This window comes from Phoca vitulina, unplaced genomic scaffold (assembly GCF_004348235.1).
Source record: "Phoca vitulina isolate PV1807 unplaced genomic scaffold, GSC_HSeal_1.0 scaffold31, whole genome shotgun sequence".
Lineage (NCBI taxonomy): Eukaryota > Metazoa > Chordata > Mammalia > Carnivora > Phocidae > Phoca > Phoca vitulina.
The window spans coordinates 14,045,932-14,061,902 of NW_022589734.1; the positions used below are offsets into that span (position 1 = coordinate 14,045,932).

Consider the following 15,971-nt stretch of genomic DNA (forward strand, 5'->3'; position numbering starts at 1 on the left):
AAAATGCACTTAACACACGATCCAGCAATCCCACTCCTAGATATTTACCCAACTGAAATGAAAACTCAAGTTTACACAAAAACCTGTACGTAAATGTTTATAGTGGCTAAATTCCTAATTGCCAAAGACTGGAAACCACCCAGATGTCCCTCAACTGAAGAGTGGATAAGCAAACTGTGGTTGGCTCAACCATACAATCAGCAATAAAAAGGACGGATCTACCAATATATGCAACAACAGGGATGAATCTCAAATGTATCACACAAGTAAAAGATGCCAAAATTAGAAGGCTGCACACTATGATTCCATTTATATGCCATTCTAGAAACAGCAAAACTCTAGAGACAATCAATGGCTGTCATTGAGAGATGGGGAAGAATCGTCCACAAAGGGGTATAAAGGAATTTTGGGGGGTGATGGAACTGTTTTATCACAGGATCCTTGAACAATGGGTGGTGCTGGGACACCGATCACCCACCCTCCACCCCTGCCACCACATAAGCTGAAAATCCTAACTTTTGCTGTTCCAAAAACTTAACTATTAATAGCCTGATGTTGACTGGAAGCCCTACCAGTACCATAAACAGTTAATGCATATTTTGTATGTGGTATGTATTATATGCTGTATTCTTACAATAAAGCTGGAGAAAAGGAAATGTTATTAAGAAAATCACACGGAAGAGAAAATATATTTCCAGGGCTGTACTGTAATTATAAAAAATGTCTACATATAAAGTAGACCCGTGCAGATCAAACTTGTATCATTCAAAGACCAACTGTATCTTGATTGTGGTGGTGCTGACATGACTATACACATCTGTCAAAACTCACAGACCTGCACACTAAAAATGATAAAGTTTACAATATGGAAAAATCACCTAATTTTAAAAATGAAAAGAAAAAAGATGAATGAGGGATCCTGGCAACAAAGAGATGAGACTGAAAAGTTACAAAGGAGTTAGTCACATCACATCGGACCCTGCTAAGAAGTTTAAGATTTCAGCCTCAAAGCAACAGGTGTACCAAATGATCTCAAGATAGGGACAGACAGAGTCAGCTGTGTTCGAAAGAACACTGACAACAGTTGCAGACTGAAGTAAGCGTAAAACAGGGAGCAACCGACCACCCAGGTAATCTAGGGGATAAATTAGCAAACCTAAGGCAGAGGACGTAGAGATGGACACAGTAAGTTAGAGATAGGAAGTTCCCAAGTTTCTAGCAATAGTGAAACCACTAACCAAGCTGGTGCTGAGAAAAAGACTTAAAACAAGCTACACTGAAATGCCCATGGGACACTCAAATGCAAACATCGGGTTAGATGTATGGGTCTAGAGCTCGAGGGAATAACTGGAGATGCAGCTTTAGATTTGACACTCATCAGGGTGTTTGCAGCCATGAAAATATAAGGTCAAGATCATGCAAAGACAGAACACGTAGGGTGAAAAGGTGAAGAGAACCCGGGGAATCATCGTGAGCAACACCAGCATGAACGAGGTTGACGGTATAATTTTAAGTATAAAAAGAACTGGCTGAGTATGCATGCAGCAGTAGAGTTAAAAATGGTTACAATCGTGTGCCTATTTCAATCTAGGGTCTCTCAACCACGTTATGCTTGTCTTCTCTGATTTTATCTTTGGCTTGATCACCCTGGGAAAACTGAGGCAGTTCAGTAAAAAGTTATCAATGAATTCCAAGGTTGCATTTTCTACCTTCCATACTGTTGAGAATGAAAATATTCAGCAAATAAAGTAGGAGGAATAATCTACTAAATATACTTATTTTGTCAGTTAAACATAGAAGAAGCACTAACAGGTTAAGTGATTCACTTCAAATACAAGTCAACTTAATAACTCTACTCAATTGGGCCAACTCACCCAGTAAGTTTATCTTGGGAGTTGGACTAATGACTCTATGGATGCTTTAAAGGATCTCTGATACCACAGTGAAGTTATCAGAAAATACCACAGGATAGATCTAATGATTCTAGGTAATCAGCTCTTAATCAGAGATATGCACCAAAATTTTCGGTGAAGCTTACTCAAGGATGCCTATCTTGCCCAAGCTCTGCTTCTGAAAATAGTGACTGAGGAACTTTTAGGGTAAGGCCCAAATTACTATCTTTGTAATAGTCCCGTAAGTGATTCTGACGTACACACACATACTACACACTGATCCCAAGCTGAAAAGCAATGCTATAAAAGTTGGTTCCAGGATCTACATGGAATTCCCATTTGGAAGCTTTTATTTATACCACATCCTAATCCCTGGGAATCACCTCCAATTGAGAGCATACAAACATATTTCCCTGATCTAAACCCAAAAGTCTAAGTCCCAACCCCTGTGAAATACGTATGAATCCCCTTTTGGCCTTGGTTAACTAGCTCTGAGAAGATTTAAGTTCTCAGCAGAATTCAGAAAAGGGCAGTGTAAGACAAGGCATGGAAAATGAGTCACTGTCTCTCTGTTGTTTAATTCCAATTCTCCAATTTCATGACAAACGGACCAGAAAAACTTGGTTATTTCACCAACTCAAGTATTAGCTTCAACCAGTATTTAAGCAGAACTATATCCAACCTGCTACAGCGTAATATTCAGGTCCTACTTTACCAATTACCAGTATTTCCGAGATTCCCATTTTCCTATTACATCATAAATATGATAAATCAAGACAAAAATAATTACCCAAGGACTGCAAGCAATTTATCCCACCAAAATGTACACTTACCCATCTCTTCCCTTACTGACAATTTTTACTTCAAAATAATAAATCCCACAGGCTGCTGGTATTGGATGCGTGGCGCGAACGGACGCTGCATCTTTTGGGGTTTTGCCATGACCTGCATATGAAACAGGAAGGGGAAAAAAAAATCAAATGAGATATTCAACAAAAATCTGAAATAATTCAGGAAGAAATACAGTTTTTAGAATGATATATAGGCATTTCTGCTCCCAATAGTACATATAGACTTAATGAAACATCTGTCATCACGATCCAGGAGGCAAAGCAGCCCAGGGTTAGTCATGGGACTCTTGACACTATTACTAGATTTAACAGACTTTCAGAATCTGAACACACTGAACCCACCAAACTAAATATTTTAGGGTAGACTATATTTTTAAGAGAAAAAAGGATGCATTTGAAGAACATGATGAAAATATGATCTTAAATTTTATTAGATCCAAATATGCTTATAATTTATATTATTCCCAAGCAATATTCTTTTGTCAAATGGCCTGTTTTTTAAACCAGAAGCATCTATATATATGGGTGTATGTATATATGTGTGTATATGTATATAAAATATAGGGTATATTTTTATGTGAAATTTTATATTAGATTGAATTGGCAAAACAGCTTTCTTACTTTAAGAATTTTCAAGTTTGGGTGGCTCAGTCGGTTAAGCATCTGCCTTCGGCTCAGGTCATGATCCCGGGGTCCTGGGATTGAGCCCTGCATTGAGCTCCCTGCTCTGTGGGAGTCTGGTCTGCTTATCTCTCTCCCTCAGTCCCACCCCCCCCCCACCCCCGCTCATGCTCGCTCTCTCTCAAATAAATCTTTATTTTTTTAAAGATTTTTTAAAATTTTTGACAGAGAGAGAGTGTACAAGCAGGGGAAGCAGCAGGCAGAGGGAGAGGGAGAAGGAGACTCCCTGATGTGGGGCTTGATCCCGGATCATGACCTGAGCTGAGGGCAGATGCTTAACCATCTGAGCCACCCAGGTGCCCCTTAAAATAAATTTTTTAAAAATCTTAAAAAAAAATAAAAAAGAAAAAGAATTTTCAAGTTTGTTCTTGGACATATTCTTATCAATTCTATACAAAGGCTGATCCAAAAAATTTCTTTGGTCAATTACAGCCTACTAAGAAATGTATCTAATCTCTAGTTTTATTTTCTTTCTCTGTTTTTTAAGAAAGGAATGTATCATCATACCACTGCTGAAATCTTTAGGGAATCTTGTTAGTTAGACAATGGCTTTTAAACTTTTTAAAATAGCTATTCCTCAATTCTAATCCTGGAGGATTTCCTTTGCTCACAGTCACCTCCCCTGTCCCTCACCCAAGACACAAATTAGCCTGAAAGCTAGCATGTGAACAAAAATCAAGTGAGCAACAGAAAATATGCCCATAAAACCACAGAAGAAGAAAAACAGAAGTTGAAGTAGCATGTCAGAAAGTACTCAGAGTAAGACAAGTCTCCACAATCCCCAAAAGGACTGCATGAGAAGAAATACTCTAAATTATTATTCAGTGTTCTAGTAAAATACGCTTCACCCAATACAAACTTAGGTCACTAATCCTTTAGTCATACTGTAACATTACCTTCATGGGTAGAAAAATTCTCCTTCTCAAATTTGCCACGATTGTTTTAAAACTAAATACCTTCTTTTAAATCAAAAACTGTATCTTAGCTATACAATAACCATCACACACTGAGATGATCCTTTCCCTTCCCATACACTTCATCAAATTACATCATTAAACAGTTTACATTTGCAATGCAAATTAGCACATGTTCACATGGCCCAAAAGATACTGAATGAACTCAGCCACTCCCTTCTATTACCATGAAAACCTGTCCACAGATGTCTTAAGCATGTAGGTTATGGGCAAAAGTTCTCAGCCTGGTGACCACTGGGAGGTGACAAAATTGGTTAGGAAGAGAAAAACAAAAGCAGCAATATATAGATGCCCCCCCCCCCAATTGCTTTAACATATGTAGGTAACAGATTTACACTAAGCTAAGCAGAAGAAAAAAAAAACAGCATAAATCTGCAGATTCACATAGGTCACTTCTTTAAAAACAGACATTTAAAATGTAAATATGTGTTCAAATAATTGAGTTGCCTGGGAATTAATTAGGTAAACTAAATGCATTTTAAAAATTTAGACAGTTAAGGGGCACCTGGGTGGCTCAGTTGGTTAAGCGTCAGCCTTTGGCTCAGGTCATGGTCCCAGGGTCCTGGGATCGAGCTCCGCATCGGGCTCCCTGCTCAGTGGGAAGCCTGCTTCTCCCTCTCCCACTCCCCCTGCTTGTGTTCCCTCTCTCGCTGTGTCTCTCTGTCAAATAAATAAATAAAAATCTTCAAAAAAAAAAAAAAATTTAGACAGTTAAAAAAATCTAAAGAAAACCCTGATTAACCCTGGAGTCCTAAATCAACTAGCTTTTATTTTTGGTTTTTGTTTTTCTAGAAGGGAAGTGACCAAAACTTTCAGGGATGAAGTAGTCTCAAGGTATTCTTAATAATAATAATGATGATGATGATGATGATAAATGACAACAGTTACCATACATTTAATGCCATGTGAAAGGCCCTGCTCAGAGTGCTGTATTTGTTCACTTGTGTAGCACTCAAAAGAACTTCTGAAGTAGGTACTATTTATTATCATTTCACAGTTGAGGAAATTAAGGGAAGATGAAGAAACTCGCCCAAGGTCGTACTGCTGTGTGAGAATTCCAAACCAGGATTTGGGCTGGGATTTAAATTCAAGAAGTCCGATCCAGTGCAAGCTCTGAACCCACAGGAAGGATCCAGTTACAATGAGCATTCTGGGATCACTTCACTTGTATTCCTGTCTCCTATTCTTGCTACTTCTATGGGAAAAGAGAAAGAAAAGTAATATTTGAGGGGAAACACTCAACGAATTAAGTGCTTCTGTATAGATTTTTCTCATTCAACATCTGTGAAATGGGTTTAACCTCATTTTAAAGAGAGAAAACTCTTACAGATGTTATATAACTTACCCCTAATTAGTAGAATCATGCGTTAAATCCATATATGAATCAAAGTGCCTTGCATTTTCCCCTTATGCAAAAATAACTATCAACAACTACATAATCATTAATCTTTAAGGTTCTATTATATTCACTATGCTCTACTTAGACACTGTAGAAAAATTCCATAAAGGTTAAAAGGATTTGTTTCATTTTTAAGTTAAACTTAAATGTAAAGACCTAGAAAAAAGCTGAGATGTCAGATTAAAAGCATTCATACTCTTAGGTAACACTAGTAATGTCAGAGTGAAGGGCCTATTTCTAATAATGCTCATCAGCAGGAAGCTTATCAACCTGAATTCTGTGACAACCAGAAAACAACCTCACACTACCAAAGTATAAATTGTTTAAACCACAAAGTCTTCAATGTTAAGTGTTTTCTATATGGTTCAAAAAGAAAATACATTTACTGCTTCAAAACTCTAAGGCTAGCAAGACCTTGCTCTTTCATTTCACAATCTGTTGATTCCTTTTAAATGAAAGGAAAGGGCTTTGAATGAAGCTCACCTCCAAACCCCCTCCACTCTCCAACATGCAGTCACAGTTGCCTTTCTGGAAATATAACTTAGTCTTCCTTGTATCACTATTCCTCCATACAACTAAAATTCCTTAACAGTCTCCCATTCAGCCAAGGAAAAAGATAAACTTCCTGAAAACCCTGTTGATCTGGCCATCCCCCAGCACTTTCCACCACCTTCCTGAACTGGCCACACTGGCCTGACCATGGTCTTTGCCAAACTCTTCCCCACCCCAAACTGGAAAGCGCTACCCTTCCTCCTTACCGGGTTATGTCCTGCTCATCCCTTAGCTCTGAGCTCAAGTTTTCCTTCCTCAATGACTCTCTCTAACCTCTCTGACTTGGTCTAACCTTTTTATATGCCCTCACAGCAACACATATCTGTCCCATATGACATTAAGACACTTCCCAATTATTTGTGATTATCTTATTGTTATCACATTTTAATTACTCCCACTGACCTCCTACTCTAACTTTAATCATTCCTTCCTGGAGCCACACTCTGGATTCTGACATCACCTGAAACTATTCCACCTTGGAAATAATGAAATCTGTTCTGCTACAAAACATATTTCTTGAATACAAATTAGTTCACATCTACTTGATAAATACAGGAATGATGTCAGCATAATAAAGAAGTCATTTAGTTCCTAACACAGCTTTTCCCGGTACATTAACGAAGAGAAAAATCTAGCCACATACAAAAACCCTAAGTCAAAAACCTGGGGCACCTCCACAAGTACATTCCTAGTGTCCCGTGTTTAGTGGCTTCAGATCTGCTACGCCTGCCACTGTACTGAGCCATCTGGGGAAAATTCAAAACCAGTACTGATCAAAAAGTATTAAGATATTTCCTCTTTGTCTTTATCAGTATGGACCCCATGCGTCTCTTGCATATTTACTTTATACTTTGTGTTATAACTCAATACTACTTTATTTTGCTGTTCAAACCGCCCCCTCCCCCATTAGCCTCTGGGTACTTTTTCATTTGGCTCCTCTGACATACCTGTGTTAGGTGTTTTCTTTCTGTTTGCTATTTTCCGACCCCAGAAGACGCTGGAGGCTCATCTTGCATGTTTCCTGCCCTAGTCCTAGAATCAGCCATTTCTCCAAGGAGCCCTGAGGTTCCTTTTACTGGCAAATGGTATTAGAACCCAGCATCTAGCTACTAGGTATGCTCCTTGTTACTGGGCTGTCACTGCTTTCAGGCTTTCTCATTGATAAGAGCCAGGAAATGCATGCATGTTTACTAAACCCCGTGTACGTGTCTCTACGTTTCTATATGTAACCACCCGTGTTTGTATTAAATCAAACATGAGTTAATACTGAGGTCTCCAACTTTATTACCACACCGATCATTCGAACCTTCTCTCTGCTTACCTGGAAAATTCCACCCCAATGATAAGAAACTTAGCTCCCACCATCCGCCATCCATTTAACTGTTCAATTCCAGTATACATGTATAACAGCATCCGAATTGTTAACTCATATCCCCATGGGATACAATTTTATCAGTAAGAGTTCGGTTTCTCTTTAGACTACTGATTTCCAAAGTTACCTGTGTCAGCACCCTTCCCCCCTCTTCTCTGAGGCTGTTTCATATATTTGTAATACAGCTAGATAGTTTTGTCACGTTCTGCATTTTATCCTGGGATTTGCCCCTCCCTCCTAAATAATTTTTTAAAATTTGCATACATTAAAGCTTACTCTAAATGGCTGTAAAGTTCTGTGGTTTTGATAAATACATGGTGTGATGTATCCACTAGTATAGTATCATACAGAATACTTTCGCTGCCCTAAAAATCCCCTGTGCTTTGCCTATCCGTCCCCTCAAGCCCCTGACGACCACTCATCTTTTTTACCATCTCTATAGTTTTGCCTTTTCCAGAATGCCAGGTAATTGAAATCATACAGTACGTAATCTTCTCAGACCGCTTCTTTCACTTAGCAATACATACACTGAAGATCCACATGCGTCTTTGCATGGATGCACAGCTCCTTTCTTTTTATCGCTGAATAATATTCTATTGTATGGATATACCACCATGTGTCCATTCACCTACTGAAGGACATCGCGGCTGCTGCTTGTTTGGGGCAATGATGAGAGAAGTCGCTATGAACATTCACATGCAGGTTTTCGTGTGGGCCTAAGTTTTCAAATCAGCCGGGTAGGAGCTCAACTGCTGGTAAAACTATGTTTAGCTCTGTCAGAAACTGCCAAACCATTTTCCAAAGCAGCTGCATCATCCTGCATTCCCACCAGCAGTACGTGAGTTCCTGTCGCTCTGCATCCTCACCAGCAATTGACATTGTCAGGTTTCCTTTGGACTTTAGCCATTCTAATAGCTGAAGTTTGTACACTTTTCCTCTTTGTTTGGAAAAGGGGGTGGGGAGTTGAAAAGGGCTAAACCCTGAATCAGATACTAATTTTGATTAAACAGCTGTCAAGCACTTACATCTCTAAGAAGGAAGCCCAAACCCCAGGGCTCAGGGCTATGAAGGATCAGCAGCCTGTGATGCTGGGCACAAATGCCAGTGGAAACTGAACTGGGCCTGTATTTTACCAGGACTGTTATTTTTGTGGTGCTCTGGTCACAAAGTTCCACAGGTTTCATGCGGTTGGCTCCAGCCCGATTTTTCCCATAAGCCCCGTTACTTGTAGTGCCCAATTTTGTGGAAAACATAAGGTTTTCCCAGGAACACATTTTTGGCATTGGAGCAGAAATGCCTGTATCTTCCTCTAGGACACAACTCCTATCCTCTCCCCTTTCTAAACATTTCGCTTCCACACTTCCTCTTCAACAACATTCCCTGAACCCCTTTTCCCCCTCCTTCCCCATTTTTCCTCTTCCAGGATAGGTTACATGGTACTCACTTAAGAGCTCTCAAAATATCCTTGATATTTCTCTCACATGCCTATCCTTCCACCACAGGCAACCAGCAAAACCACAGCCTGAGATCAACAGTATGTCTCTACCAAATAAAATCCAACAGTCTTGCAATAGGCACGACTATGAACGAATGTTGTTAGCAGGGCTCTCCCACTACTTTCAACACACTGAGACACCTTTCGTTAGCTGGTTCCCCCTTCTCCCCGATGGCTGGCCCACGTTTTCATCACTCACTCGAAGCTTTCGGTCCTGTCCCCGAATAAGTGAGCACACTACCTCACCGACTGTATCATATAATGGGACTCCGCTACTGTCCACTCTGCACTCTCCTATTACAAAGCAGTCAGTATCCACACCCATCTTCACCTCTTCCCCCTATTACCAGAGAAGTCACATGTCCTCCTCTCTTCCTCAGGGTTGCCCTGTTCTCCTGAACGGCTCTCCTCCCTCCAAGCCAGCACTGTCAGCCTCCCAAGCTTTTCTTCACCCTTCCCCTCTTTACTTTCCTTCCCCTCAGTCTCTCAATCTGTAAGGGCAGTGTCCCCAAAACGGCCACTTTCCACAAAATCCTCCAGGCCTCGGTGCTATAAATCACTGTCGATAATGCACTGGGGTTGCTAGTGAACATAATGAACTTTTTTTTTTTTTTTTAACGTTAAGGTAATAAAAGCAAGTACTGTTACTATTAATTTTATTTGTCAAAAGCTATGTTACATTTTGTACACATTTACTGGGACTCCGTACATCAGACTAACATTACACTCTCATCTAACATAATGTCACTTCAGTTTCACCCACACCGCCGAGCGAAAACGAGACTTACTTAGAAACGATACAACAGTCTCTAACACAGTATTTTCCAAAGGGGTTTTTATGGATAATTTTGATTGTGTGGATTTTCATCGTCTTTGCCGACACTAGAAACTAATCACCAGGCACAACGTAACTCCACTATCAACCATTTAAAAAAAAACCAATCCTGCCTTAACTTCCATCCTCCTCCAGGTACCGCTTAATCTCTTTCTTCGCCTTTATGTCTCAAGAGTAATCTATATTCACTACACGCTCTGCTTGGTCCCTACTATTGACTCTGATCTTTGCCCCCATCACTAAATTCAAACTGCTCTCCTAAGGTCACAATGATCTAATTTCCAAATCCAGTGGAAAACTTTCTCTGCCCAGCTCGCTAAACCGATCTGTTGCATTTGACACTAAAGGTCACTTCCTCATTTCTGATACTCCTCTGCTCAGCTTCTGTGACGCCACACTCTTCCCCTGTCCAGGCACCTCTTAATTAGTCCTTCTTGGGACCCCACCCAGTCTTTTAACGTTGGCCCTGCTCAGGGTTCCATCTTTGGCCCACGGCTCTTCTCACTTTACCCACTCTCTCTCTCATACCCTCTCCTTGAGTTTCAGCCACCACCTAGGGGTGACTCCCAAATCAGTCATGACCTAGACCCCTCTCCCACGCTCAGGTCAATTATGGTATGCGCCCACCCCTCCCATGAGAAACGGCCTCACACACTACCCCTACTGAAAGAGGCAGGGCCCAGACTCTCCTTGTGCCAGGAGGGTACTTCCTATTTCATAAGTACCCTTAACACGCCTACAGCTGATTCAACACAGGTTAACACATGACACGAAGGCCACCAATTCAACACCACAGCATATAATGAAAAGCTCTGCCCAACTAAGAATGATGGCAATTAGTTTATCCAATCTGCTAAGTCCCTCAGGAATCTGGAATAGGAAGGAAAGGGTAAACCAGTCAGGAGGGAAAAGAGATGAAAACAACCAGAAACTACAGCTGAGTCACTTCAGCACTAGAATAAAGTGAAAAGTCATGAACTCCAGCTGCTGCAATCCTTGGAGCCACCTTAACTCCAGAAGATCTGTTCCTGCTCTTTCTGGAAGGCTTCTCTGGGTTCTTCTGGTTTCTGTGAAGTCAGATCATATGGCTGAGATTCCCATTCCTACACATCTCCAAAAACACTGTAATACTTCCTTGCAATTATTATTTGATTCATGGTTCACTGCAAGAACCTCACAGAGCTAGAAACCCAAGTGTCATCCTTGATTTCTCTCTCCATCATTCCATCAATTCCTATCAGTGTCACTTTAAAACGTATCACAAATATGTCTGCTCTGCTCCACCCACCACTGACCGAGTTCAGGTCCTTATTTCTTACACAGGCTTCTAAATGAGTTTGCTATTTTCAGTCTTGTACTCCCTTAAATCCATCTTCCAGTTAGTTGTATAATATGACAGAAATGAAAATATGAGCCAGTCACTTCCTATTTAAAATCCTTTGATGATTCCTCATGTCCTACAGAATAAGATCTAAGTTCAGTAAAATATTCTGAAGGCCTCTCACAATCTTTTCCCAGCTACTACTTGTCACACACTCTTAAATTCCAACACACCACAACTTCTGGTAGATCCAAACATACACAATAATTCTCACCTCTGAGATTTTAGTTATGCATTTTCACTTGTAATGCCTAGCGCCCCACCTCCTCCCCTACATCCTCATCTTTCAAGCCTGACCGCGAGCCTCGTCTCTCCCAAGAGCTGTCCCTGACTCACCAACTTCATCACTTCCAGCATCTGCCAGGGGTAGAGATGCTCCTCCCGTCTTCCACGTGGCTCTTTATAACACTTCCCTTACTACACTTGTGTGTTTTACCTGCTTTGAGCTCTCTGAATTCAAAGACAGTATCTCACCACCTTTGAGTGCCCAGAACCTGGCACAAAGTAAACATTCACTAAAAGCTTGTTGAATAAACGCATGGAGAGCAAGGCATGTACACAAGCTGTAGAGCAGAATACCCACCCTATAGCAACAGCTCCATGAATTATCATTACTACTACTTTTAAACAAGGGTGGTTATTAGATTTACTTAATTCTTGCAGCTATCAACTACCATTTTTGAAGCTAAATTTCCCATTATACTGGCAAAGAGGTCCTGGGGAAAAGCTCGGTTTGGTTTTTAAATTCCTTGATTTTAAGGAACATTTTTATATCATCCCCATAATTCCTAAAAGACATTTGCATTGGTAGGCAAGCAAATATTGTTAAGATATTTGTTTAACCTCAAGAAGTGCAAAAAATTCAATAAGTAATTTAAGAAGTGTCAAAGGCCTAATGACTGGTGACACTGAGAGGGATGGGAGTGGGGCACACGAGAAAGTCAGCTATCCTGTTAGATGCCGTTAATAACGCTTCAATTAAAAGAGCAATTCACTAGTTCATAGCTACCTATCATTTCTAACTTTCACTTCTCTTGCGTTTCCTGTGAGCTGCCCTAAATCAGCAGAATCAAGGTGCCTGAACTTCTCCATGGCATTCGTGTGTTCCAGGCAACATTTTTCCCCCATAGGAAGTACTTTTAACGTCAACTATTCTTCAAAAAGTTCTAAATGTCATCACTGGATTTTATCTTTTAGAGAGAATTAAAACTCATATAAATTGAAAGAGGCAATACTATATGGTCGGAAAGAGCACTAAATTTAGAGTTGGTGAAAATTAGTTTCCAACCCTGGCTTACTTGGGCCTGGGAAAATCTAGCCGCCAGGTGCTCCTACTTTCTCACAACTGAAATGAGAATTCCACCAACCTGTCCAAATCCACTAACACGCTTTTGTGCGTGTATTAAAAAGCTTTGTAATGTATCCAAATGTGATAACTTCACAAATAGAAAAATGCAATCTGTAACTGAAACATTTAGGACTAATTGAATCCATGCATTAAAATGCTTTAAGTTGGAATGAAGTCCTCATTATAACTAAGCCTAAACTTGTCACATTTGTATTTATTTAAAGCTGACAATTTTAAAAAATAAAAGGGGCTATGCCTGAGTGTTTCAACAGCTGGTGTGTGACTGCTAAGCAAAAGGTCTTTTTAAAATTTTAGCATATAGTATACACACCCTGCTCTTCCTCTGCAATCCAGTCAACTTTGTCTGCATGTCTGGCATTGTTTAACATTAATCCCTTCGAATCATTTAAGGAACCATATGGCTTCCAAAAACAGTAATTCCAACTTAGAAGAGTAACATCTTTAAAAACCGAGCATGTTCACAGCAATTAAGAAACCAAGATATTTCTATTTCAAAGGTAAGAAAAATCCTTACCATTCTGAAAAATAATTATCAGTCTTTTCAAACTCTGTAACATGCAAAAACATTCTTTGAACAGTAGTTTTAATGTTAAAAGTGTCTGAAAATGCTTAGGTAAAAATCAAAGTGGCACAATGAAATGTTAAATAAAATTCACTCTTATTTTGTGACTTCAAAGTTTTATTCTCCACTACCTATAACACTTCCCCTTTGCTCCCTTCCCCTATTACTGGGACAGAGTTGCCCAGTACTTTGGTGTGGTCCACTCAGAAGGCACACAGAACAACAACAGGAAAAAAAAAAAAAAAAAAAACCCACACACACATTAAAATAACAAGACAAGAGGAAGAGGCAGTAGAAGGGGGAAAAAGAACTGTGTTTGTGACAAGGGGGAAGGGACAGACAAAGGGGCGATAGGACAGAGGGAGAAAAAAGAAAAAAAGATAACAAAATCTGTTCTTCCAGAAGTGATGCTTTATGTTTATAAAGGAGTGAAGTTTCCAGAAAGTGAATCTAGTATTATACAACAAAAAGTAATAAAAAGGCCAACAGGAAAAATAATGGAGACAGCAGTGTCATAAACATTCCAAACTCCAACCAATTTTTCATACGCATGCACTTTTCTCTGACCCAAATCATAATTTTATGCAAAAGGAGTTACTAGAACTAATCAAGGCATGTTACAGTACTAAAGAAACTCTCATCACAAATCGTAGATCTCACGGAAATTCAGAGCTAGAAATTTCCTTACCATCCAGCTCAACTCTCTCATCTCTCAGAGGAAGAAACTGAGAGCCTGTCCTGTAACATGCCTAAAATCACAAATGATTGCAGGACTCAGCAAAGCTAGGATTCTTTGTTCAATAATTTTCCATATCTTTCGCCTCTGATTTTATAAGCTAATTATTAACCATCGACCATAAATTTAAGATAAAGTTTCGTCAAGTCTAACAAAAAGCTTTCCAGTAGCCAGATGAGAAGTAAACACTTCATAGCACAGCACTGTTCACACAAAATTAGAACACAAAATTAAATAATAGCCTCCACAGAGTATTAACAAAATGTCCTAACTTAAGAGAAAACAAAGGTCATTTTCGACCATTTAGATTAAGAAACATAATATTTAAAACTGAAAGTACTTCTCAGGATCTATGGATGAAAAGAAGGAATATTCAACAAGGCTTTTTTTGTGCGTGATTCCTTCCAGCCAAATCATTTGGTAGATTTCTGTCGCCATTCTCCTTTCTGATTAAATAGTAACTTATTTATCAAGGTTCTTCTCACATTTTAGTCCTGCATGCTTTAAGAATTTAACCAGGAGAACTGTTTATACCTTCTATATCCCTGTCACTAGGATCTGATTAAGACCCTTCCTTTGTAGCCAATCAAAAGGAGGCTGCTTTGAATGTAAAAGCTCCTGCTTCAGGTCTGGGGCCTAAAAACTGATTTGTTTCCAGACAGACTGATACATTAGACTGATGTTGTTTTCTCCCAGACCAGTAAACTTGATGCATGCTATTAATTTGGGCTACATTTCAAAAATTCTCAGCAATTTATAATTTTATATAAAACTGATCTCCTTAAAGCTTTAACAGAGAAGAGGTAGGTGAGGGAGGTGGGGGACAAGCACAAGCCTAAGGCTGTTTTTGTTTTTAACTGCAGGTGTAAAACATAAGCCAATTTTCTTTAAAATGCTATATAACATTTTAAGATATCCGTTTTCAATTAGACTTCATATAATACCAGCACGTAAATACAGGGCATTTCCAATCAGTAGTGGTAGGTTTCTGCTCCCCTAGGAAAACACCTACTTCTGAGGTTCACCTCTTACCCTCCCAGTTGCGCCGAGTAAGAAACATTGATGCCAAACTTGGGGCCCTTGTCCTTTTGTCCCCCTAGACAATCTCTGGCCTAATTTTAGACAAAATCCTCCACTGATTACCCCTCCCCCTATATATCCCTGCTCTCCCTTAATTAGAAATCATACCTCAGAATCGTGCCTCTCTTCGCCCTACGTAAGAAGAGAACGCCTGACCCACCGCCACCTGGAGAACAATGTAACCCAACTCCGGGTCCATAGATTCCTCTATCCGAGCCCTAAGATTTATCTTAAAGGGAAATCAGAAAGCGAGTTATGTCCTGTCATCCTGGATTCCCTCAAGGTGTCCTCCTCCTGGCCTAGGATTACCAGCTCCATTACACCTAGGGGCATTCTACTCACCTGCCTTCCCCAAGAATCTGACCCCGGTCCCCGCCACCCCGGTCCCACCCTCGCAGCAGCGGAACGGGCGGCGAGTCACCTCGGAGGGCACCGGGCCCTGGGCGGGAGGGGGTCGGGGGCGGGTCGAGAGTCGGCTGCGGCGGCAGGACACGTCGGGTCAGTGGCCCCACTCCCACCGCACGACACACGCCCAGTACCTTTGTAGTGCACCCGCAGGTTGTTCTGAGAGAGGCCGATGTAGCTGAACTTGTCCTTCGGGCTCCAGGATCGCGGCAGCGGCGTCTCCTGCTCGTCCACGGCCGGGTAGAGGCGCTTCAGCCGCCGCTGCAGCTCCTTCTCCTGCTCGTTCAGGGCCGAGTCCCCGTGCGGGAAGGGGGCCGCGGCGCTGCTGCCCGCCGCCAGGGTTGCGGCCGGGCCGCCTCCGGCCGGGCCGGGGCCCGCGGCGAGGCC

At 40.8% G+C, this 15,971-nt stretch overlaps 1 protein-coding gene across 1 annotated transcript in view; it reads right to left on the reverse strand.

Moving 5' to 3' along the window:
* The window catches only part of RANBP9 (RAN binding protein 9), a 90,802-nt gene extending 74,853 nt beyond the window's left edge, over positions 1-15,949 (reverse strand). Inside the window, exons 1-2 of the mRNA XM_032424985.1 lie at positions 15,719-15,949; positions 2,726-2,837 (exon numbers count right to left, since the gene is read on the reverse strand). The gene's annotated coding sequence lies outside the window, so the exon portion shown is untranslated. The remainder of the gene's footprint in view (positions 1-2,725; positions 2,838-15,718) is intronic.
* Positions 15,950-15,971: the final 22 nt, after the last annotated feature.